Here is a 24,244-nt window from a genome sequence, read left to right as displayed (position 1 = left end):
GAGAGAGAGAGAGAGAGAGAGAGAGAGAGAGAGAGAGAGAGAGAGAGAGTTCAACTTCATTTTCAGCCCAGGATTCAACTCCAGAGGAGAAATAGAGATAAGAGTGGCTGGGATACCCCCACTACAGGCATGGGTCCCAACTTGCCTGGTGTAAGAACCTTCATTTTATCTCATTATTTCAGAGAACACTGGCCTTGTCTCAAGGTTACCAGGTTTTGGGGTGCTACAGTCTCCTGGAAGTGTTTTCTAGGTTCTTCCTGTCCTGAGCAAAGACTTGGTCAAGATAAGTGCAAATGGCAGCAAAGTTTTATTAAAGGTAGGAAATGAAACAGGCTCAGCAGAGTGAGTCTGAGGGAAAGAAGTACACCCTACAGCATGAGGGCAGCTACCATGCAAGCAAGAAGACAGTGGAAAAAAACTCATTGTGGACTGTCCTTCTTGTATCACCCACTTTTCAGGCTGAATTCAGATCTGGACCATTCTACCTGAGACCTTCTCAAGTTCTTGTGAGGACATCATGTTCAGGATTTTAGGAACTGTGCTGCGCATGTGTTCCAGGATCTTGTCTGGCCTCCTTTCCCAGCCAGTTTTAGTCACACCCTACCTTCCCGTCTCATCACTACCTTAACAAGTCCTCTTAGAGGAATGGTGGCTCCAACCCTGAAGTAACAGCCTGCATTTTACACAAACTTAGCTAATTCATCTTCCGTGTTGCTATCATCATTTTTGTCTGCTCACCTCTGATTTCTAGTCACTTATTTACCACAAATTTGTTGGACACTTACTGCATTCTGGGTAATGGAGACACAATAAAGAACAAAACAGGATCACCTGGGGTTTATCATCTAACAGTTGAGGCAAACAATAAATCAGATGCTTCACTAAATTACTATCCTTGGGGTAGTTATAGTCTAAGGACAGTGAAAGAGGGAAGAGAGTAAGAAGTATGAAGGGATGGGGTGGGAAAAAGATGATCACTTTGGAAAACTTGGTTTTTGAGAGCTGCACAGAGAGGTGACCTTTGAGATAGGAAGGAGGTGAGGGAACAAGTTCGGAAGTCATTTAGGAGAAGCCAATTTTGGAAATCTGGAATGTCAAGCCTTAGTGCTTCAAGAAGGAGTGGCAGCTGGTGTTTTGGAAACCTTGGGGGTCTCTTGATGTGCCTAGATTATGTGAAGAGGAAACGGACAGGTAATGGAGTTTCCAGTCAGGCAGGTTTCATAGGTCATTACGAGAATGTTGGTTTTTATGGAAAGTGAGTTGGAAGCCACCAGGGAACACAGAGTAAGGAGGGCCTTGGTGTGTTGTAACAGGATTATTCCAGCTGTGGTCGAATCACAGTATGAGTCCTTAGTGTTAGTACAGGGAAGGATGTTGGTGTCTTGGACTAGAGTAGTGCAAGGTGGGGTGGAGTGGTTTCCCGATACATTATTTTACTTTTGTCTGCTGGTTCTTATTTCTTCATTCCTAGCAATAGTTGCTAATTCAGAATTCCCACTGACATTTCCTGTACTTTCATGAGTTCTGGAGCTCTGCTCCCCCCATTTCATAATTATTAAACAACTCTGCTGTGATAGACTGCTGATCTTCATCTTCATATTGATGAATTTCATTTTCACACACATCATGCACATTTCCAACATCTTCAGCACAATTTTCTCATGATGAGTCATTTACGAACAACAGATTTTCATTATAGGAGTCATCTTCAGAGCAAGATATGCTGGACTAGACTAGGTAAAAATGTTATCTCCATTCTAGTTAGCACTCTTTCTCACTAAATAGGATTTGATGGGTTTCTTTGAGTCCAACCACTGTTGAAATAATTACAGAGCTGTTTTTTATTTATTTGCTGATCAACTGGGAATTGTGTTATTGTTTTACATGGGAAATGTAATTTCAGCAGTCACTACTTTTAAATGAAATGATAACTGTGCTATATTGTGATTATATAACAGGCTCATTGTAAACTCAGGACCTTGGTCCCTTGAGCCTGGATCCCACATGCAGTGGGGAGGAGGGACCTCACTTTAGTTAGACTTGAATTGGTTAATGGGAGTTCCTTATTTATGGTAAGGTTTGAAAATTCAAGTAGCTCTCAGGATCAGTTAGCTAACGCACCTGGGTGGAGCATGCAGGTAGAAGAAAACAAAGAGTGGGGAACTAAGCCATGGGTCTACAGTGAAAGGATGGGACTGCATCATTTACTGTTGTCCTGTTGGAATGTGATCTCAGTATTGACAAACTTCTTTAAAAGAAGCTGGGAATCTACACAACTACTGATATTTTGATTTTTCACCTCTTTTCACTTTAGAGCAACTAAATGGATCTTTCACCCAGACCAAACCCAGGTTGCCTATTTTATAACTCCTGCTTTGCAAGGAAACCCTTGCATTTCTGATTTTATCAGACTGTCTTTACACATGCTCAGTAAGGAAACCGTGTGAGATTCTACATATACAAGTGAAGTTTGCCATAACTAACAGCAAGCAGTACTACCTTGGCAATGTCTTCATCTGTTTGGACTGCTATAACAAAACACTGTAGACTTAGTAGCTCATCCACTGCAGAGGTACTTCTCAGAGTTCAGAGGACAGAAAGTCTAAGATCAAAGTACTGGTGGTTGACAGTTTCCTGACTTCCACCTTCCTCTCTTAAATGGTAGAAGGAATGTACAAGCTCCTTAGGATCCATTTTACAGGGATACTAACTCCACTAGTATCCCGTCACAGGGATACTAATTCTAGGAGCATAGGGATACTAATTACTGGGGGCTCTGCCCTCATGATTATGTCATCTCCTGCTTGTGTTTATTTACTGCTCACACCAGTTTAGACAAATTACAAAGCTTATATAAGCTCTGACTCCAACTTTATATAACAAATGAGCTGTAAGGCCTACCACTGTGGATCACCGAGAGAACTAAATGTGATAATATGAGATGTGATAAAAAAAATACAATGAATGTAAATCTTTCAAACATTTATTACAGTAAAAGACACATTGCCATTAATCCTCAGAATATTCCCCTTCACTCTGAATACACTTATCCCATTGTTCTCGAAGCAGTTCTGGAAGTCCTTATTCTTGTCTTTGGTGCTGGTCCTGTAGCTGGCTCTGTGTCCTGAATCTGTTCAAAATGTTTACCTTCATGGTCATTTTAACTTGAAAAGTGACAAGACTGATGGGATAAGTGTGTTTGAAGCAAGAGGGAGTATTTTGAGGAGGATTAATGGCAATGTATCTTTTATGCTGATACTTTTCTAAAAAAAAAAAAAGTAAGCATTCACCATATATTTTGATCATACCTCATATATGCAAAACACCTGCAACAATGTCTACCATAACATTCATGCTCACTGGTTTGTCGTATCCTTATCAATTACTTACCTCCTAGGAGAAATACGGCTATGTGATTGTCCACAAGGGGAGCTTCTTTACGTATTTTGCTTTTACCTTTGGACTATAGGAAGAGATTGCTTAGAATTCTCCTTACCAGTGAGACCTACAGGAGAAATTAGCTAAGTACTTAGAATCTAGACCTGGTCCCACTTTTCTTCAAAGTCCAATACGAGTAATCTAACCAAGATGGGCCAGAAGCATCTTCCAGCTTTTAAGGACTCATCTTTTTGACATGGAAATTACCATGAGGGGATGTAGAAAAAAGAACAGAGGAACTGGCTTGAAGTCAATCTGTCCTAATCTCAGCTCCACAACTAGTCTTTTCTGCAATCAGGGCTCGGGCACATTAGCTCCCAAGATTCATACTGAATTTTTAAGAATGTCTTCATTATTTCTGATAAATATCAAAGCTGTGCTAATGAGACACAGATCTAGACAAAGGGAACTAGGAATTTCAGAAGTAAAAATCGACTTTATAAAGCATCAAGACTGTGAGTCTTAAACTTTGGAAAATTCTCGAAGTATATTTCAAGTGGGCAGGCAGGGCCTGATTCAGCAGGGTGAGGGTGGACCTCACTGGAAGCTTCCCTTAACAGCTCCTGATGCTGCTGCTTCTGCTCCTTAGGCCACACAGGAAGGACCAAGGTCCTGTCAAATAGCTACATTAGTCTTCCTCTCCCTGTCCCTCTTCATCCTTGGATTATGTCAGTTTTCCTCTAAACATCAGTATGCAAAATGAATAAGCATTCATGTTTTACTCCATGCATTTATTTTTTTTTTATTTTTTATTTTTTTTTGGTTTTTTTCCGGTACCGGGAATCGAACTCACGACCTTGCGCTTGCCAGGCAGGCACTTTGCCGCTGAGCTAAATCCCCAGCCCCTTATTTTTTTGTTTTGTTTAATAGTGGCCACTTTTCAGGTATGAGTTACAAATGCTGTGATTATGTATGAGGAGGGGTGGTTTTTCCAGGACCCAAATTGTCATTGGAACGTGACATTTTGCTCTCTTTGTCCATAGCTTCTATGCCTACAGATTCAACCAAACTTGAATCAAAAATAATCAGAAAAAGTTGCATTTGTACTAAACATGTACAGATCTTTTTCTTATCATTATTCCCTAAACAACATAAAATGACAAATATTTACATAATATTTACATTGTATTTGTGTTCCCATTGTATTGTAAATAATCTAGAGATGATTTAAAGCATATGAAAATGTACATAGGTTGTATGCAAGTGCTGTGTCAGTTTTATGAGAGACTCGATATCTACAGAGAGTTGGGAATAGATCCCCCACAGGTAGTGAAGGATGACTGTATTTTCCTGTTCCAAGACCTAAATGGCCAAAATAATAAGTAATAATTAATAACAATAATAATAATAATATTGTAGTGGCAGCTCTCATTGAGTACATTTGCAGTCAAGCACCATATCAGCATTTAATTCAGCACATTTCTTTGTCTGCTCATGACAACCCTATACATGTGGGCATGCTTGCATTGATTTCAATTTTACACAGATCGAACACAAGAAACTCTAAGGAACTGGTCCAGGGTCACAGAGCAGGAATATGGCGGCAGCAGGATTGAACCAAGACACCGGGATCCTTCAAAACTTAAAATCTCATAGAATTAAGGGCACATCAGCCATGGTGACTGAGCGCCCCTGGAGTTATGAGACAGCTATTGGGACCGGAAGTGACCACAGCAGGGTAGAGTGATGAACCTTAGCCCCACCGAGGAGGGAACCTGAACTGTTGCAAAAGATACTTGAAAGCCGTGACTGAATCAAAAGAAAGATGCATGAAATACTATTTCTTTCTTCTGAATCTTGCAAAAATGTGCCAATACCCCAATTTTTGGAGTTCTCCTGTGCTGAGGGGTAAAACAGGGATGGAAGAGAAAATCTGATCGAACTCTGGCTAAATGGGTTCTAGCTAAGTAGTCAGCCTCCTAAGTAGAGTCTGATCGCTATTATGAGCAGTAAAGACCCAGGCATCCTAGACAGGGCATTTAGGGGGACAGCCCAAAGGCCCCTACCAACCAGGAAGGGAGCTTATACCCACAGCCAGCTCAGAGGGAACCCTCACATTAGCAGTGCAGAGAACTAGTAAAGAAGGTGCCTTCTAGAGCCAGGGCCAGCCATCTACTAGCCTGGGCTGTGAGCCCTTTGTGGATTCAGATTACTCACCTGCAAAGTGGGTATAAGGGTGCCTGCATCATAAGACTCTTGGGGGAATTAAATAAGGGATTATTTCATTATTTAGTAGGCCAGCAATAATCCTTAACTGTGTTTACTACAACATCCCCAGATCTAATAGATCTTCATACAAAGGAAGAACTGAATGTATTTTTCTTATATGAACACATAAAGGTCCTGCCCATAAAACAGAGTTGGATAAAACAAGATCTTTCATAGTATAAGTGCAAAGTCCATGCATAGGCAGACTCATGCCTGGGTATTATCAGGGAAATCCAGCACTGAGGAAGGAAAGCTATGGTATAAGTAACACTTCAATAGTGTTTGATCTGGGATACACACATTCTTCTAAGTAAGCACTTTACCCAGGGTGCTGTAGGTCTTCACCACCCTCACCAGAGATTGGGCTCTACCTAGAAGACTGCCTGATTATCTAGAGGCCCAGCCCAATGACCACATCTTTCATACCTTTAATTCTTTAGACAAACTTCGGAGGTCCAAGCTGTTTCTGTCATCCCTTCCACATCTTGCAGATGAGGACACTGAGACAGAGAGAAAACAATCATCTTGGTTAAGGCCATGGAATTAGTAAATGGCACATGTTGGACTTAAGGCCAGAGGTTTGGCTCCAGAACTCATACTCTTGGTCACCATCTACCATCGCTGCTCATCTAATACTGAATCTTCCTTGAGGCTGAGTTTCTTGCAGGAGACTTCCAGGGTAGGAGAACCTGTGCTTCTCTTGGGCCAACCTTGATCTCCATCCCAGCGATGGTCTGGCTCCTTAGAAAGTGAGCCGTCTTGTAGCAGATGGTGAGGTCTCTGTGGAGGTTGGGAAAAGGCATGTGAATTAAGCAGTGATTGTGTTTTCTAAGGCTCATGAGTAAGTCAAGCAGAATTAAGTTTTATTAAAATTAAATTATGGTTCTTCTTCCATCAGAGCAGCTGTATTCTTAATTATTCAATGGAAATATCATGTGGATTATTCAATGGACAGACAGCAAGAATGTGTGGTGTGTAGTCGTTCTGAACATTCAAAAGAACAACTGACAAAGATTGAGTTTTTAAAATAATGGTGTATGAAAGTCAGAAGATAGTGTTGGGAAGTTTTGAAAAATATTATTTGTACTATTTATCTTTTTAAAAATGTTAACAATGTTCATTATATTGATGAGAAAATTTTATTGGATAACATCTTCCTACTGTGATGATAATAAACACACTACGAATGCAATGAGATCTGGTATATGACATCTAGGAAAAGCTAAACAATCTGGTAGATCATTTCTTTAGATTTGAGGTAAATCCTTTCACCCACCTCTGGCTACTGTCTCACCAATTTTCCAGAGATATCAACCTAAGTATCTCCTCTGTCATCTCATCCCCCTCTACCAACTTCTCTTGCTGGCATTTTAACTTCACCAAAGTTTCAACCATCTTAAAAATACCTGGGTCCTGTGTTTGCCTATATTGTACTATTTTCATCCACACTGAATATTAGTATTGTTAATATTTTTACTTTAAAACCATCTCCAATTAAACAAATGGAACTAACTCAATCATATTTATTAATTGAATATCTATATGCTATTGTATTTATATATGTACAAACATATATATATTTGTTAGTTTTTGTTTTTATTTTTCGAAACAGGGTCTTGCTATGTAGTTCAGACTGGTCCTGAACTCACTATATAGCCCAGGCTGGCCTCAAATTCTCAACAATCTTGCTGCCTCAGACTCCTTAGTGCTGGGATTACAGACATGTACCACCATGCCCAGCCTATATATCTTATTGCTATTTGCCATATTTTGTCTGTAAATTTGAAGTTACATACATAGAGAATATTTTTCCAGTCACATTGTGAGTCAGTGCATAGTCCCTGACCAGTGCAGAGACCTTAGCATGTTTCCCTGCTGTTCATCAGCTTTGCTTCCTAATCTACTATGTAGTGAGCTGCAAACCCAAGTTCCTATTAGAGATATTTAGAGAACTCAACTCTTAATTTTTAAAGCATTTGATCAGTGTAAACTAGAATGGCCATCTGCCACACTTCAGAAGCATTTGGCTCTCGGCTATGGAATCATCAAAGGCTGGGCAGCACAGCTGTATTAATTGTGCCATCTTTTAAAGTTACATTATTTTTTCTCTTTTTTGCCTTGTATAGAGTTTTAAATTTTTTTATTGCATTAATGAAAGCTGTGTAGCATGATGTTTTGGTATGCGCTTCCTTGCTGAAATGATTTCTACTGGTAAGCAAACCAACATAACCACCACCATCCATATCTGCCACTTCTGTGTGTGGTAAGAGTCGCCAACACCTCCTCTCAGAACATTTTCAGTGTAAAATAGGATAGTAGTCACTGTAGTCCCCTTGCTGTACATTGCATCTCTGGACTTACTCATCTGCTGGAACTGTGGGTTGCTAGGTTTTGCCTTCTAGTGTCTCCTCTCCTCTCTTCCCTGCTCCTGGAAGCCACTTTCTGCTTCTATCTTTGCCTTTTTCTTAGATTTTACAATTTAATCTTATGCATGTTGTATCGGTTTCTTGTTTTCTATTCTTTCTTACACCTCATTTTCCTCTATTGTAAATTCCTTGGTCATTTTGCTGGCATATACGTATCTTCAAGGCACTCTGTAAATTTTCTGATTTCTCTGACGTGTCATCAAACAACTGGAGTGCTTGTTTGATTAGATGCAAAGTTCTAAGTTTGTAATAATATCTGTTATGGATCACTTGTCTTCTAGCCTACAACATTACCAATGTGATCCAATTACACTGAATTGTACTCTTTTTAGGGAAACTAACTTAACTCTCTGATATATTTTCAAATTTCTATCATTTGATTTTTGTTGTGAAATTCCACTATAATATCTATGGAGGTGGGTATTTTATTGTTATTAGTTTTCATGTGGATTAATGTTTAAACACCCCATTTAATTTAGATATTGTTCCCTCTTCAGTTCTAAAAGTTTTCTATTATTGTTATTTTTTGTTCTTGCTGCTGCTGCTGTTATTATTATTGCAAGTATTAATATTTCCTTTTCTCTTTCTAGTATTTCTTTGTAAAGAGTGATGGCCATTTTGGGTAGAAGTTTTATGCCTCCTTTGTCTCACTCATATAATTTTGAGGTAAAGTCATCTCCCCATTTTAAGGTTCATAACCCTGCCTGCGAAGACCATTCCTCTGTGTGAGAGAACACTGAAGATCTACAGCCTCTTTCTCACACCAGGTGAGAACCTGGTGTGCTGCTGTCCCTGCTGTCCTGACATCATCCTTACCACTTCCCTCCATGGGGCTCTGCTTCCCGCTGTCTCCCTCTCCCCTTCCTTGTCAATCCTTCACAAACTCAGCGAGTACTTCTTCCTCTTTATTTTCTTCCTTCCTCTCTTCTCCACTCACTTCTTGACTGAATTCCCCCTCCTCTTGTTTCCTTTCCTTTCCATCTCCTTCCTTCCACCCCACCTCTTCTTTCCCTCCACCCTCCTTTTCTCCCCTGTGCCTCCCCTTCATCTTCTCCCACCCCATCTCATCCTCCCCTCCCTTCCTCCCTCCCGGTCACCACCTTCCTTATACCACTTTCTCCTCTCTGGCTTCCTTCGGTCTAATACCTCCAAAGTGCCAATCAGACACCTTCATGTCCTCCACAGTAGAAAGCTTCACCATTTCTTTGGTTTTTTTTTTTTTTTTTTTTTTTGGTTTTTCTCCGGTACCGGGAATCGAACTTACGACCTTGCGCTTGCCAGGCAGGCACTTTGCCGCTAAGCTAAATCCCCAGCCCCAATCTTCACCATTTCTAATCTATGTCTCATGTTCCTCATTCTTGCTTTCCAGCATCTTGATTCATGAAGTTATAAAATATCAATGTCTGACACTGAAGTAAGCTTTTAGAGGAAGGAGATATACTGTTTATAGTTTGAATGCATAGAATTGCCTTTTTACCTACTGTATTTTTTTTAGACTTTGAACTCTGAGTGGCAAAGACTCCGCCATATTTATTTGTTTTTGTTTACTTAATGCCCCGCACATGGTGTTGTTCTTGCATGCTTATTAAATGCATGTCGCTGTGGGTTTTGAGAATGAAATGCATCTGGCTGTTTTAACTGATTATCCAAATTGTTTAGACTGTCATGTCCCAAGCACAAAGAGACTGCTCAGAAACCCAGTGATTGTGTGGGCCATAATTTGAAAACAACACTCCAGTTTCTGCCTGTCCTACTTGGTTGAACCTGAAAATGGTGTTAACCCTTTCTCAGAGGAGCAGAACGGCGGTGGGTAGCAGTTTTGTGGCTTTTTTGGTATGCAGATGTTCATTTTCAAAACTTAGTTTCAAACAATAAAAAATTCTGTGCAATCATTTTGCCTCCTTATTTACTTAATATGATTTATTCTAAATGCATTTCACATCACCATAATGTATCAGAGCTCCACCACCACCTGTATTTTGTAGGGGAAATAAACAAGACCTCTCCCATCACATGAGTTAATTACACTGACATATTCACTCCTCCCCAGAGATACCGTAAACTAAAATGTTGCAGTGCTTTAATTCAAATAAGCAGGCTGGAAACAAGAGCTACGCAGTGGTATAATTTTCTTTGGAAGAATCAAAAGCTCAACACAGACTTGATCCTAAGGGGCAAGATAGCTTGAATTTATCAGATGGAGGCCCAGCTAGGGTCAGGGAACACATCTGTAGATGAGCCAGGCTTGAATCCATTTCTCAATATTTTAGCATTATGGTCCAACCTTTGTGCCTCTGAGCATTGTGTGGTCATTTTCTTTACCTGCTTCATCCAGTAATTTCTCCCTCCTCTCGTGTATCTGCCTGGTGATGACTGTGCTTACTGAGGCCATTTATTCCCCAGGGAGCGTGACAGCACGTGGTCCAGAGTCACGTTGGTCTCCGGGAGGCAGCTGCAATGGCTGTCACAGTGGCTTCCGTCTGTTAAGGACCTGAAGCACACTTGAGAGAAGTGAGTACTGTGGACGGATGTCTTGGGTCAGTTTCTCTGAAGCAGAACCTGAGATGAAGGTTCATAGCAAGAGAATTTTTGAGAAAGCACCCTAGAATTGTGTAAGGAGATGGATAAAATAGCAAGGAAAGAAAGGGAGCCAAGCAAGATGTGACTTTAGGCAAATCCCAGCCTCAGCATGATGGCATGGGGACTCCAGACCACAAATCACATGCGGGGTGCTTTCCTGCACTGTTGGCCAAAGAGTTGGGCTTGCATATTCCCATTCTGGTTGGTCCCTAGCTGAGAGCCACATAGGAAAGGCACGTACTCCAGGCACTTATGAGTTTTTCCCTGTGGACAAAGTATATACGGAGACCCTCAATGTATCATGATTGGACTTTTCCCCATCCAATGATGTGAAAGTGATCTGTGTACGTGGAACTGAACTTGAGCTTTAACTAGGGATGTTTCCATGGGCTGTGTGATATGCAGCAGGTGCTTCCCTGGGTTGCTAGACAGACAGTCACAGCTCCCCGCCAGCCAGAGGGTCACCACGGGAAGCATTTAACAACCTACAGTGTGCCCTGCTGCTCAGCTAGGATGCTGTGCCTGAGAGATGTAGTAAATGCATTTCCAACACACAATATTGTCCACATTGAAGACTTCATTGGGGTGTAACTCCATTGGAAGTTAAGGAGCACCTGGAGAGGCAAAAATCCAAAAAACTTGGCATGGGGAAGGCACAGGGACTGTAAAAGAGACTCAAGTTGGGGCAAGAGGAGCAGAATCTCTTTCTTTAGTAAGGAACACCAGGTGCCTGAGCCTGCAAGGTCCTAGCTGGGGGCGAAGAATGCCTCTCTTCCAACATTCTTGGGGCTCCTGCATGCATCCAGCCCTCTGTGCAGAGCACCTACAGTTCAGACAGCTTTTAAGAACCTCTCCAATATTGGAGACCTAAATTTTCTACAAATCAATCGTTTAGTAGATAAAATATTAGTTTGAAATGAATAAAGTTATTAATACAGCTGAAATTTACTGAGTTACTAATAAGTTTCATTCTTTCCTAGGAGCTGGAGTTCCTCCAGTGGACAACAAGTAAGAAAATACCATGTGGCAAGAATAAAAAGAGAAGAAACAAAATAAATAAGCTACATGTTATCTTATGTTCAAAGCCCAGTGAAGAACATAAACAGGGTAAGAGGAAGAAGGCACACAGAGATGGGGGCAGTTGTAAGCTGTACTAGTACTAGGGTGGTCGCTGGGAGCTTTATGGAGAAGTTGGTGCTTCAATAAAGGCCTGAAGGAATTTTCCCTTAAGTTTCATGGGGATGGAGGGGTATTCCCAAAGGAAGAAGAGCAAAGGCAAAGATCCTGAGGCCAAAGGGTTCCCGGTGTGGCTGAGACTGAGATGGAGAGGGTAACAAGAGAGAGGGACAGGCCAGCTGGTGCAGGGCTGTGTCACAAGGACTGGCTTTGTTTAATCATAATAAAATCTTTATTATATTTCAAGGAATGTGCATTTTGGTTTTCTCATTTTACTACACTGTCTCCTTTGGGGGCATAGAAAAAGCCCATGGAACAGAGACACTGAGAAGGAAATTTTAAGTAACACAGTGTTACATTTCTCTTTCGGTAACAGGATCATGGTGGTGGAGTTTGGGGTTGAAAGAGATTCTGCTTCCTGATGTCACCCAGGAACCAAGCTTCCTTCTGCCTCACTGCTCTGCCAGTCCCTCGGGCATTGCCCCTTTCTGTGTAATGACCCTGAGCAACCATCTCTCTGTGGATGCTGCAGATCCAGGCAAGAAGGACTGGGACATCAAGTAACTTCTGTCCTAAGGAACACAGTCCTGACATAACACACATCGTGCCTGCTTGCATCCAACAGACAAGACTGAACAGGGTGTGGAGGTCAATTTCATAGGTCAGTTTGACTGGTCTAAGGGGTGCCCAGTCGGCTGGTAGAACATGGTTTTCTGGGTGTGTCTGTGACAGTGTTTTCAGAAGAGATGAGCATTTGAATCAGTAGAGTGAGTAAAGGAGTTTGCCCTTGCCAGTGTGGGTGGGCATCTTCTAGTCCACAGAGGTCCTCCAAAGAACAAGGTGGAGGGAGGGTGAATTCTTTCTCTCTCTTCTTAGGCTAGGTCATCCATCTTCCCCCATTGTGGACATTGGGGCTCCTAGTTCTCTGTCTTCCTTTTTGGATTCAGTCTAGGGCTTATCCATTGGATCTTCTGGTTTTCAGACCTGCAAACTTGGACTGAAACTAAACCACCAGCTTTCCTGGACCTTAGGCTGCAGACAGCAACACGAGACTTCTCAGAGTCCATCACTGCACAAGCTAATCTCTCACTCAGAACTCCACCTGGCTCTATTTCTCACTGGTTCTGATTCTTGCAAGAACGGTGATGAAGGCACATGGCCCCTTGAGAAGCACAGAAAAAAGTGACTAGGAGACTTCGTACTCTACAAAACTTGTGGGTAGAGAGTGGGTTCTATTACTAAGATCAGAAGTACACAGTGGGTTCTGGGGTCCAATTAACATTCTCTGTTATCCCTAATGATTGCTAGGAGCTCCTGATCAAGATCAAATTAAATGAATGACTCAGAGAGAAATAAGCAGCCTTATAAACAATCTTTCCAATTATTTTAACAAAATAAATTTTTATGTCATAAAACCCAGGCAGCATATGGTACAATTTCAGAGAGTTCCATTCATAGCTGCAACATGGCAGCCCTGGGAATGAATATATTTTAATACACTTGTTATAATAGGAGAGGCTATAGTTAAGAAACTTTTACTTTTAAAGTAATACTTAAAAATAAAACACATTTATGAGGTACCATGCAATGTCTTGGTACATGTATATACTGTGTAAAAAAAGTTTAAAAATTGCCCATATGCTTTGGTCATATGGGCACTGCAGGTCTACAAGTCAAATGTTGCTGAACCCTAGGAAAAGTGGTATTTGCAAACTGAACTCTGGCGAGGTAGACTGATAAATCTACAAACCAATTTATTCATTTACAGGAGGTGATACAGCTGGCACAATAATTCAGCTAGTCTCTCTCCCGGTATTGACTTGTCTGAGAAGCCAAATTAATTATTAGAAGGTTGCCCTGCTAAGTATGGAATTAGAGAGAAAGGAAATTGGGTAGTCTTAAGGGTTTGTTCTTATAGATTTGGATAAGTCCTGATAAATTGCCTTTGAAGAGCAAGAATGTACAACACACAGAGCCTGTGGCTTTGTCCCAAGCACCATCACTTTGAACTCTAATGTTGACCCAAGTTTATCATCCAGAGCTTTTAGTTGACACTTGTAATTATTATATTCTGTGATTTTTTTACAAACCTAAGTTGTATTTCCCATCAATGCAATGTTAAGTGTGCCATGTTCTTGTCGTCTGGGGAAGTAGTTTAATATCACAGATACATGGTAATCTGTCATCGAAATAATGTCCTCCTTTAGACTTTCTTCCCATTCCTTGGTCTTTCTCACTCTAGATCTTTGCTATTTTTTTTCCTCACCAGAACATATGGCTCAAAAGGCTGGGAAATATATGATGTGAAGTAAATTGGATAAAACATCTTATTTCATTACAGTGAATCCAGCAAAATTCTGGTTCTTACACTTAGTGGCTCTATGATTTCAGGCAACAGAGCCTTCTGCAGTTTTCTTTATAAAACTGAAGGTAATCATGCCTTCAGCATTATCATGTCCTAGTGATTGTGCTGACTGAGGGGTTGTGATGGCTGAGTGTGTGAGTAGTTGGAACAACAATCCTCAAAGAAGTTGTGGATTGAGGAGCTTAAAGGTTTCCAGAGTCCTATGATTCACAAGAGCAAAAGCGTTTTCATCATAATGTTAAGAAATTGTTTGTCCTCTTACTGACTTGACTTGCACAGCAGTGGAAGAGTAATGTTGGGTAGAGACGTCTGTGCCTCAGGATGAAGCAAGGTGGCAGCAGCAAGTGGGATGGAAGTGACAGTGTTTGTCACTCTGACCTGGCTGCAGAGGGAAAATTTTTACCCAACACGGACTCACTCCAAAGTGTCCTTGATGGAATAGTGACATTTCTTAGCTGCACTAAATTCTGAGAGATGAAATGGAAATCCATGTACGCACTTCTGCTGTGCAGGGAATCACTTTGGTTCTTTAGGAAAACAGTGGTGCGTTTGATTTGGGAACTGAGGTTGCTGTTGTTTTCAAGATACCAGAAAAACTTTTTGTTTGGGAGAATGACAAATTCTGGTTACTCAGACCTCAGGACCTGGAAGATTTTTTTTTTAAGTGAACAAAATGAGCCATCACCTCACAGAATAAAACTAATGGTACTTTTTGCCAAGAAGGAAGAGTCTTATTTTCAAGGAAAAGTGAGAATTTTCTAAAACTTGAGTCCACTACTGTGAGATTGACAGTTGCCCATTCGTCAGTACTTCTCTGGCAGGAGCACTGATGATACAAAATATATCAGCAGCTGGAATATCTTGTCTGGTTTAGATACAAGTCAGCCAAAGGTCCACATGCAGAGGTTTGTGCCTCGGGTGGTAATATTGGGAGGTGCTGTGGACCGTGGAGCCTAGCAGAAGGTCCTTAGGTCATCAGAAAGTGACCTTGAGGGAGACTGTGGGACCTTGGTCACTCTCCCTCTGCTTCCTGATTTCAGTGTGTCTAGTTACTCAGACCTGTGTTCTCATCATTGCTGCTTTCAACAGAGGCCAAACCAAAAAATAGGCTGCCTAATCCTGGATCTGGACCTCCAAACTGTGAGTTATATAAACCTTTTCTCTTTATAAGTTAATTGCCCTATGTAGTTCATTGCAGTAATTTAAAGCTGACAAATACATCTTCATAACTTGGTAACCCAGTAGAGCAGAGAAAACACATTTTAATGTAACAGAACAAGAAAAATCTATTGATATGATTTCAGATTCCACACTGCCACCAACCCTTACAAAACTAGCACTTGTTACTTTGGGTGTAATAGTAATTACTATCTCCATGTATCAAAAAAGCTTGTTAAAAATATTCTTCTAACTACATATGTATATAAGGCTGGGTTTTCCTTATATACTTAATTCAAATAGGGCAACATGTCACAACAGATTGAATATAAGAGAAGATATAAGAATGTATCTGTTTTCTGTAACCAGATTTTAAAAACATATTTTTGTTATGTATTTTTGTTTGGAAACTATAGTTATATTTATGTAAGCATATGTCTTTATATTAACATGACATGGATTTGCTATTATATATTATAATTAACACGATTATGTCAACATGGCTTTATACATTAAAATTTTTCCCTGCTTTAATTTATAATGTCATAAACATTGATCATTATTAAACATATAAACAAGAAATCTTTGGAAAGCTTGATAGCTATTCAGAGTACATAGGCATTCTAGGAGTAAAAGGTTAGGGATAACTGCTTTAGAACATTGCTTAGTACACAGTAAAAGATATATAATCCTTAATTCTTTCACTATCTAGTTATTCACAAACCTATAACTACTTATTACCAAGTTATATATAATTTCATTTAATAGTTAACTAAATTAGTTAAAGTTTATTGAAGATTTATCATGGCCGAGACATTGCTATTTGATTTACATAAATTACCAAATATAATTTTAAGAAAATGTGGTGAGATAGGTACAATTATTAGCTTTATTTTATAGTAAAAATTTGAGACAGGGAAGGTAGATAATTTGACCAAGGTCACACGGCTGTTGAAATAGTTGCAGTAAAGGCCCTGGCAATCTGATTGGAGATATTCTGACTTAATTACATTTTCCCTATGCAAGTGAGCTGTATTTATATTATCCACCTATGTAAAAGCTCTGAGTCCCTCACCAACTCAACTGTCAGATCAAAGTTTACTTCCCCCACTCTACTGTAGCAGGTCTTGCCATTACTTTATAGGAACCCCCCAAAATTGTGTCACCTGGAGCCACATACAATTCCATCAGCAGCCATCTTTCCTTTTCCTGCCTTTCTCCCAGTCATTAGTGCCTGCTAGTTACAAAACCAACTGAAGGAGCTTTGTCAGTGCACTGTTTATGATGTTCTTTGTGTATGAGCTGCTACTGCATAACTGTTGGATGCCAAAAAGTGCTGAGTCTTACCAAAACTGACTTCATAATTTGCATAATTGGCAGGCACAGTGTAAAATGAAAAGGTAGGTAGTGTTCTACAAACACTGTCCAAGTTTCAGGACAGTAATAGCACAGCATCCATCAAGTGCAAGGATCCACAGGAGGAACGCTTTTGGTCTCATGACTAAGGATTGGCTCTGGGTTCTCTGCAGAGAAGGGAAGTATCACCACCTGTCTCAGTTTACCCTATTTTATGTCCTTTGGATACAAGGACAAGGCCCAGGAGCCAACAGTCTCACACACACTGTCATGGGAATGAGTTCAGAACCTTGGATTCTATTTCCAAACTCACAATTTCACAAAAATTACATATAGAAAAAGATAAAAACAAACCATAACCTAAGGATCTTATCTGTCTGGTCATTAGATTGCACGATTTGTTTTTGCCCAAACACATTTGATGACAAAAGGCAAACATGAAAGGACACTCACATGAGTTATGACAACAAGCCCTCCTCCACAAACCCGTGACTGTAAAAGACAAGCCCAGTGAAGAAGAAGCATACTTTTATTCATGTATGTCCCCCCTTTTTGGTACCAAAGATACTATCTTTGCAGGAAGGCTGTCTTTGTTTCCCCAACACCTGAAATGCAGAGAGCAGATAAAAAGCAACCAGGGTGCAGGGAGGATCATTTTCTTAATTGCAGGTGCAACCAATGAGAAGTTGCCAGCTTTGCAGTGCTTTGGTGACTTCTTCCAATTCTTTGCAAGGCTGACCTGTTTCTAATTCCTTGAGCCTATAGTCTGAAAGGTCATTAATCTGGGCTCGGCTTACGCTGTTGAGGCTCAAGACTGCTGTTTCTTAAATGCCAGAGTTATGTCAGATTGCCTTTCGAAATGTTGGTATCTCCATTCAGGCGTGCAGTGCTTAGTGGAGAGGTACATCAGCAATTTCCTTTCTCGTGGAAACACTCACCTAACCAAAGGAGCTACCTGTGTTTCTTTTGGCCATTTGGATCTCTGCCTTGGGTTCAAAAGACAACCCCCGCCCGCCCGGTGTGGGGACATGTAAGTATGTGTTTGCTGGAAGGTTGACAACCTCAGATGTCCTTTTGGGAAGGAAGTTGGAGGAAAACATGAGAGTAACTGACTTATTCTTGTCAATCTCTTCTATGTCTCATTTTCTACAGGGTGAAATCCTGTTGTCACAGATGAGGTCCTTCTCACCCTTCTTTCTGTTTTTGTTTTTGTTTGTTTGTTTGTTTTTTAACCAGTCTTGCTTCTTGCCTGTCCCCAACCTCATCTTTAACCTCTAAGAGCAAGGTGCACCTTGGGTCCCTCTAGGGCCTTTGAAAATGCTGTAATCTTCCCTTTCACCTGGCTGGTCCATCTGGTCTTTACCAGGTTCCAACACGGGCATTCATTCAAGTGGCCTTGCTGATCCCTCCATGGTTGAGGGAGGGATCCCTCTTTGGTGTTCCCATAGCAACCAGTGCTTGCTACAGGACCCCCTTAGGTTCATTTTCCCTGCTACTGGCTGTTCTTGTTTTTTTCCTCCCCTTCCCCTTATCCCTTTCTCCTCCATCTTCTTCATTTTAATGCAATATCCTCATGCAAAATCCCAACATCATGAATAAAAGATGCAGTCCTCTTGGACCATGCATAGGATCCTTTCTGTGCCTTTCTGGTGGCCCTGCTCAGTGTCCTGGGTTGCTGATCACAGGAGCTGCACTGGTGGGCTCTTTGCTCTTCACTTTCTCATTGGGCTTGGCCAATGAGGGCACCAAAGATCAGGGTCAGGTAGAGAAAGAGTTTGGGGCATTCCTGTACCCACCTTCCTCCCTGCTATATGCTCATGGGCTGGTTGTGTCTCACTAGCAATGGCTAGAGGTCCTAGAGGACCTCAGACTAGAGGTCTCAGGTGTCTCTCTTCCTGCAGTCGCCTGTCTGGGTACTGGTGGCACTTGGCCTTCTCATTACTTCAGGCTTTGGGTTACTAATGGCCCCACCATGACTATTCCAGATGTATAGCTCTGCACCTTCTTTATTCCCTTAAAGATTGCTTCAGTTTGTGTACATGATCCTTTATTAAATTTCCTTCCGCTACACAGCCTGAGTGTACATCTCATTCCTGCTAAGACTGACTAAATCAGCTCACTGCTTCCAATCCCAGCCCCTACCCGTTACCCCAGGGTCACTCTGGTTATAGCTGTATCTCTTAACTCACTGTAATCCTAGATTTTAGCACAGTAGGAGGGGCCCAACAAATGTTGGCTAACTGCTATTGTTCAATCTTAACCTCCCAGGAGAAGATGGGTCGAAAGTTGCTAATTCCAGGCAAAGACTCATTTCCTTTGCACATCATAGAGAGGAGACAGGATCACAGTTATTGGAGTGGAAAATTCCCTTGCTGTTGTGGCAGCAGATAGCCATTATGTGTTCCAGTGAAAGACTCAGGAATGGGTATAAAAATAATCTACTGTACACTATCAAAAATTGAAAGCACATTCTTTTCCTTTGAAATGAGATCAGCTTCTGGAAGATTTTACTCCAACACCCATCCGTCTCCAACTTCTCTCCAAGGACAAGGGTAAAATTCAATTTGTTTCATAATAAGCCTCAGGAGTTTACTTTAAAGACATGATTACCCAGAAGGCAACAAGAGCTGTCTACAGTTTCATCTGTCTCAAGAATATTTCTATCCTGAAGAAAGACAAGCTAGCTCCAAAGTTTCACTGGAAAGTCTGGCTTGTAAATTATAGAGAAAATAGAATTTTGCATGTCTGTGATTTATTCTGGAGGGAGTGGACCTCCTTTACTGTCAGTGTGCGTAAAAACCAAGCAGAAGCTCACCTCTCTTTTAGACTAGTCATGGGAAGAGCTCTAAGCTGACAAGCTTAATTCTACGATGATTTCATCGCTGGCTCAGGGCCTATATCAAGACCAAGCTGGGACATTAAAACTCCAGCCATTGTCATAGGAACCTTGCCGGTCTCATCTCACGCAGTCCTCTGAACAGCACTATCAAGGGGATGATCTTCACAGTTTCGTTTTACAGATGGAGGCACTGAGGCTTAGTAAGATGAAGTAACTTCTCCAACCAAGAGGTGGAGATAGTACTTCCTGTGTACCCCAAAGTCTTTGTCACTGCATCTGCTGCCTTCCAAGCCCTCTTCATTCATCAAGGTAGAAGTCCTGAAGCTTAACTTTGGGCTACCTCTCTTCCTTGGCCCCAACTTCTACTTCTGTGCTTATCATTGTGTTGTATTTGATGATACTCAAAGGTGAAGACAACTGGTCATGAACTATATTTGGTCCTTAAACTATCTCCCTTCCAAGGTCCCTAAAGAGTGAAATTTCACTGAATCACACTAGCATGGTTTTATTGTGTTTTTGTTGTTGTTGTTGTTTTGTTTTTTTTTGTTTTTTCCCCGGTACCGGGAATCGAACTCACGACCTTGTGCTTGCCAGACAGACACTGTGTGCTGAGCTAAATCCCCAGCCCCAGCATGGTTTTGGATAAGTGTCTTCCAAAGGCCCACACGTGAAAGACTAGTGGCCAGACTGTGGCACTCAGGGGGCAGTGGAACCTTTAAGAAGTTGGGTCTCCTGGGAGAAATTTGGGTCACTGGTGGTAGGTCCTTAAAGGGAATATTGAGACCTCAGAGCCTTTCTGCTTCTTGGCTGCCATAAAGTGAGCAGCTTCCTCTACCACACACTCCTGCCATGATGTTCTGCCTCCCCACAGGCCCAAAGGCAAAGGAGGGCAGTGACCATGGATTGAAACCTCTGAGACCGTGAGCGAATATAAAGTTTTCTTTCCTAAAAGATATCTCAGGTATTTTGTTACAGTGACAGAAATTCAACTAGTGCAAATGCAAATTACAGTTACTCATAAGATCTCTGATTTCATTCACTTCCCTCTATTTTAAATTCGTAGGTAACTCTCCACTGAAAAGGAATGAATCACTCTCTAACTTCACCCTTTCTGCTGCTCTCTGGACTTACAGAGTAGCAGTTGAGTTAGCAGAAACCTTCCTCCAAGTCCTACTTCCATTTTCTCTCCAAACTTTCTGTGTCTGATTCTTCTTTCCCTTTGAAGTGTCCTTTTGTCCTCATTCACACTAGCTGGTTCCACTAGGGCACAGGTGTCCTGACACAAACATTCTAGAGATCATCGAACATTGTTTGGATGGTTTGGTACAATTCTCCTTATTCACATCATGTTCTGACATGAGCATTATTGACATTTTGGACCTGATCACTCTCTGTAGTGGGGGTTTTCCTGGGCATTGTAGGATGTTAAACAGCTTCCCTGGCCTCTGCCCACTGAATAGCACTCTACACAAAGTTGTGACAACTGCAAATGTCTCTGGACATTATCAAACATCCTTAAGGCCATAACAGTCCACAGTTGAGAACCACTGGCCTAGTGCATGACAGGCAGGGTCTGTGTCAATACAGAAAGCTTAGTCTTGGCAGCAATACATCTAGATCTGCATGTTTCTACATTTTATGGAGCATGCTCAGTGGTGACTATGATCCTTGTTCTAGGAACAAGGCTATTTGGAATCCCCAAGATAAAGATCCCAGTGTATTGTGCACTGTTTTCCTGAAGTCTTTTCACATTTCAAGCTTATAGGAACTCAGGGTCTTAGTGCATTCAATTTCTGTGTGGGTGGAGTTTCAGGCTTCAATAAAGTCTTGTAAGGACACATGGCTCTGGCTACGAGGTTATCATATATCAGTGCATCATCTCAGGCAATCTTCACAGTAACTCCTCAAGACAGATAATATTATGATTCTATTACATAAAGGAAGATTGAAGAGGAAATTGGATGTCCACATCTTGTAGGTAGTGAGTGACAGAACCAAGATGTGAGATGAGGTCTTTTTGATCACAGACACTGACTAACTGATCATTCCTGCTTCTTCGATGGTGACAGTTCTGTGACTCTTCTACCTGAGAAAGGAACAAATGGAATAAATATGAAAACTCAGAACCTGAAAAAAATACCCAAGAGGCTGGTGACTCCTCAACCAATAAACCACGGACAGTTACCCTGATTGTTGTTACTTCCAGAAAACTGTCCCAGAGAGGCAGATACTGGTCTCTCCTCTGCCATCTCTCTGCCAGTCCAATCACAGTCCCATCTTTACTTAAGGGGCAGGAAGGTTTTAGACAGATTATTCTTTTGCTCTTATAGGAATATTGCCACCTAGCTTAGCTTTCATCAACTGTGTGATGCAGATGCTGCCCTATATTGTTTGCCTCTTTTTTTTTTTTTTTTTTGGTTTTTTCTCCGGTACCGGGAACCGAACTCATGACCTTGCGCTTGCCAGGCAGGCGCTTTTGCCGCTGAGCTAAATCCCCAGCCCCTTGTTTGCCTCTTTATTCTCAGTACTTAGGGCTCTCAATGAGTATTCACTGAGTGAACAAATCAATGAGTTATTGGCTAAATCCATCTTGAAAAAGAGTAGTTTATTTTTGACTTTCATTGCTTTCTCCCAGACGTTCAGTCTGCAGGTACTTGGTGTGGAATTAGTGATGTGTTTCAGTATGAGCAAAAATATAGTTTCCACACTATTGCCGTAGAATCTTAAAAATGCCCAGGAGGGTAAATAGACATTCCCAGTATCTGTGGTATGAGAGCAGAGCACGATATACTATTTGTAAGGAAAATAACACCAGAATTCACAGCCACAAAAGTTGTCCACTTGAAATCTCTTTAGGTCCTTCTTGAGGTGGGAAGCAAGTCTTAGCTGTGACAGTGTAGCTTTAACATCACTTTGTCACTTGTTAGTCTCCCTTACTAACAAACCAAGAGCAGACTTGCAGCTGAAATGCTTCAGTGGATAAGTCCAGAGAGAATTTATAAGACACGTTCATGTCTACACTGCGATATATTCAAGGTAGTCATCCATTTATGGAAAATTCTACTTTGGTGTTTTACATTTATGGTTTTCATATAATATTTTCATCTGCACAAGCAGAGGGGGAGATTAATTGAAAGAATTATATTTCATATCTTTATAACAGTGCTACATGAGGTTGGGAAAATTGTGCGTGAGGTATGCAAATGTTTTTTTTTTTTTTCTTGTGTCACCAAGAATTGAACTCAGGACCTTGTGCTTGCCAGGCAGGCACTTATACCACTGAGCTATACCCCTAGCCCCAAGATACAGAAATAGAAAGAGTTTGAGAAATACTGTTGTAACTGCTAAGACCAAAGATATTGAATCCCGAATTCATGTCTCACTAGTATGATGGTCTTTAGCATGATTTTCAGCTTTACCAAGTTTTGGCTTTTCCAAATAAATATGAGGATAGGATGGGGATATACATGATCATTTTCTCATGAAATTTAAGGAGCTAATATGCATGGAACACTTGGTTTATTAGCTAGCATGTAAAAAAGCAGTAAAAAATAATGGTTATCATGGTTTGTTACTATTATATCTTGTCTCTCCATGAACTAATGTTATTATTAGAAAAACTGTAGAGAAACCCTGGTAATAGTACGAGAGCATTGAAAAATATTCTCAAATTGATATAACCCTAAAGTGGCCCAAAGAGACAATGGCTTCCATTGGTTAATTACTGTCAGATAGGTGGGCAGATGACCAACTCTCCTTAAACTACTATTTTTGGTAGGTGTTCCTCAACATTTCCCTGGTGCATAGATTATGATCCCATACAAAAAAGTCACTTTCATTAGTTTCCTTGGGGTACATTTCACAAGCAGTTTCTTCGGGTGCATTCTCTGGGAAGTGGGCTTGTCATAGCTACAGGCGGCTTATTTAGCTTTCATTTTGGTTATGGAAGAATCTGCTTGCTTCTGCCATAAACATTTTTGGTCTGTAACTACTTGGATCTTAACCCTCTCCTCTACCTTGAAAGTGGATTCAGAACAAGATTCCCGGTGAAATCTGAGAATTTAGGCTTCAGAATCAAGTTGGATTCTGATTTCTGTCCCAGCTTCCTCTTCCTGCTGGCTTCTGGAATACCACAAGAATGAAAATCCGGTCACTGGAGCTGATGGGATTGTAAAGTGTCACCCAGAAGGCAAAATGTATCTGACAGTGAAGCAGTTTGTGGAAGGGAAGGAAGCAGGGCTTGGAGGTGGGGACTTGGATTACAGGGGTCCACTTGTCACCTCATGCAGGGTGTTAGTTCATTTTCTGTTGTTCTAAAAAAAAAAGCCCTGTGACTAGGTAATTAATAAAAAGTAGAAGTTTATTTGGCCCATGCTTCTGGGCACTGGGGAGTCCTACAGCGTGTCACCAGCTTTTGCGTGGCCTCTGATGAGGACCTTCTTGCTTTGCAATGGCACAGTGGGAGGTTTCACACGCAGAGCAGAGCACACGTGCGAGCTCAGGTCTCCGTTTAAGCTTCCTGGTGCTGTGATGAGGGCTCCACCCTCAGGAGCACATCTAACGCTAACCTTCCAAAGGACCTACCTCTAAATACCATCAACGTGTGAAATGTGGTGTGAAATTCCCAACACTTGACGGTCCGGAGGAATGCTCAAGCCATAGCAGGGGGTAGCAGACAGAAAGATAGAGCTCAGTGGC

This window comes from Chinchilla lanigera, unplaced genomic scaffold (genome assembly GCF_000276665.1).
Source record: "Chinchilla lanigera isolate Chin_1 unplaced genomic scaffold, ChiLan1.0 scaffold00044, whole genome shotgun sequence".
NCBI classification, from domain to species: Eukaryota; Metazoa; Chordata; class Mammalia; order Rodentia; family Chinchillidae; genus Chinchilla; species Chinchilla lanigera.
Note: the sequence above shows the minus strand (reverse complement) of the source record.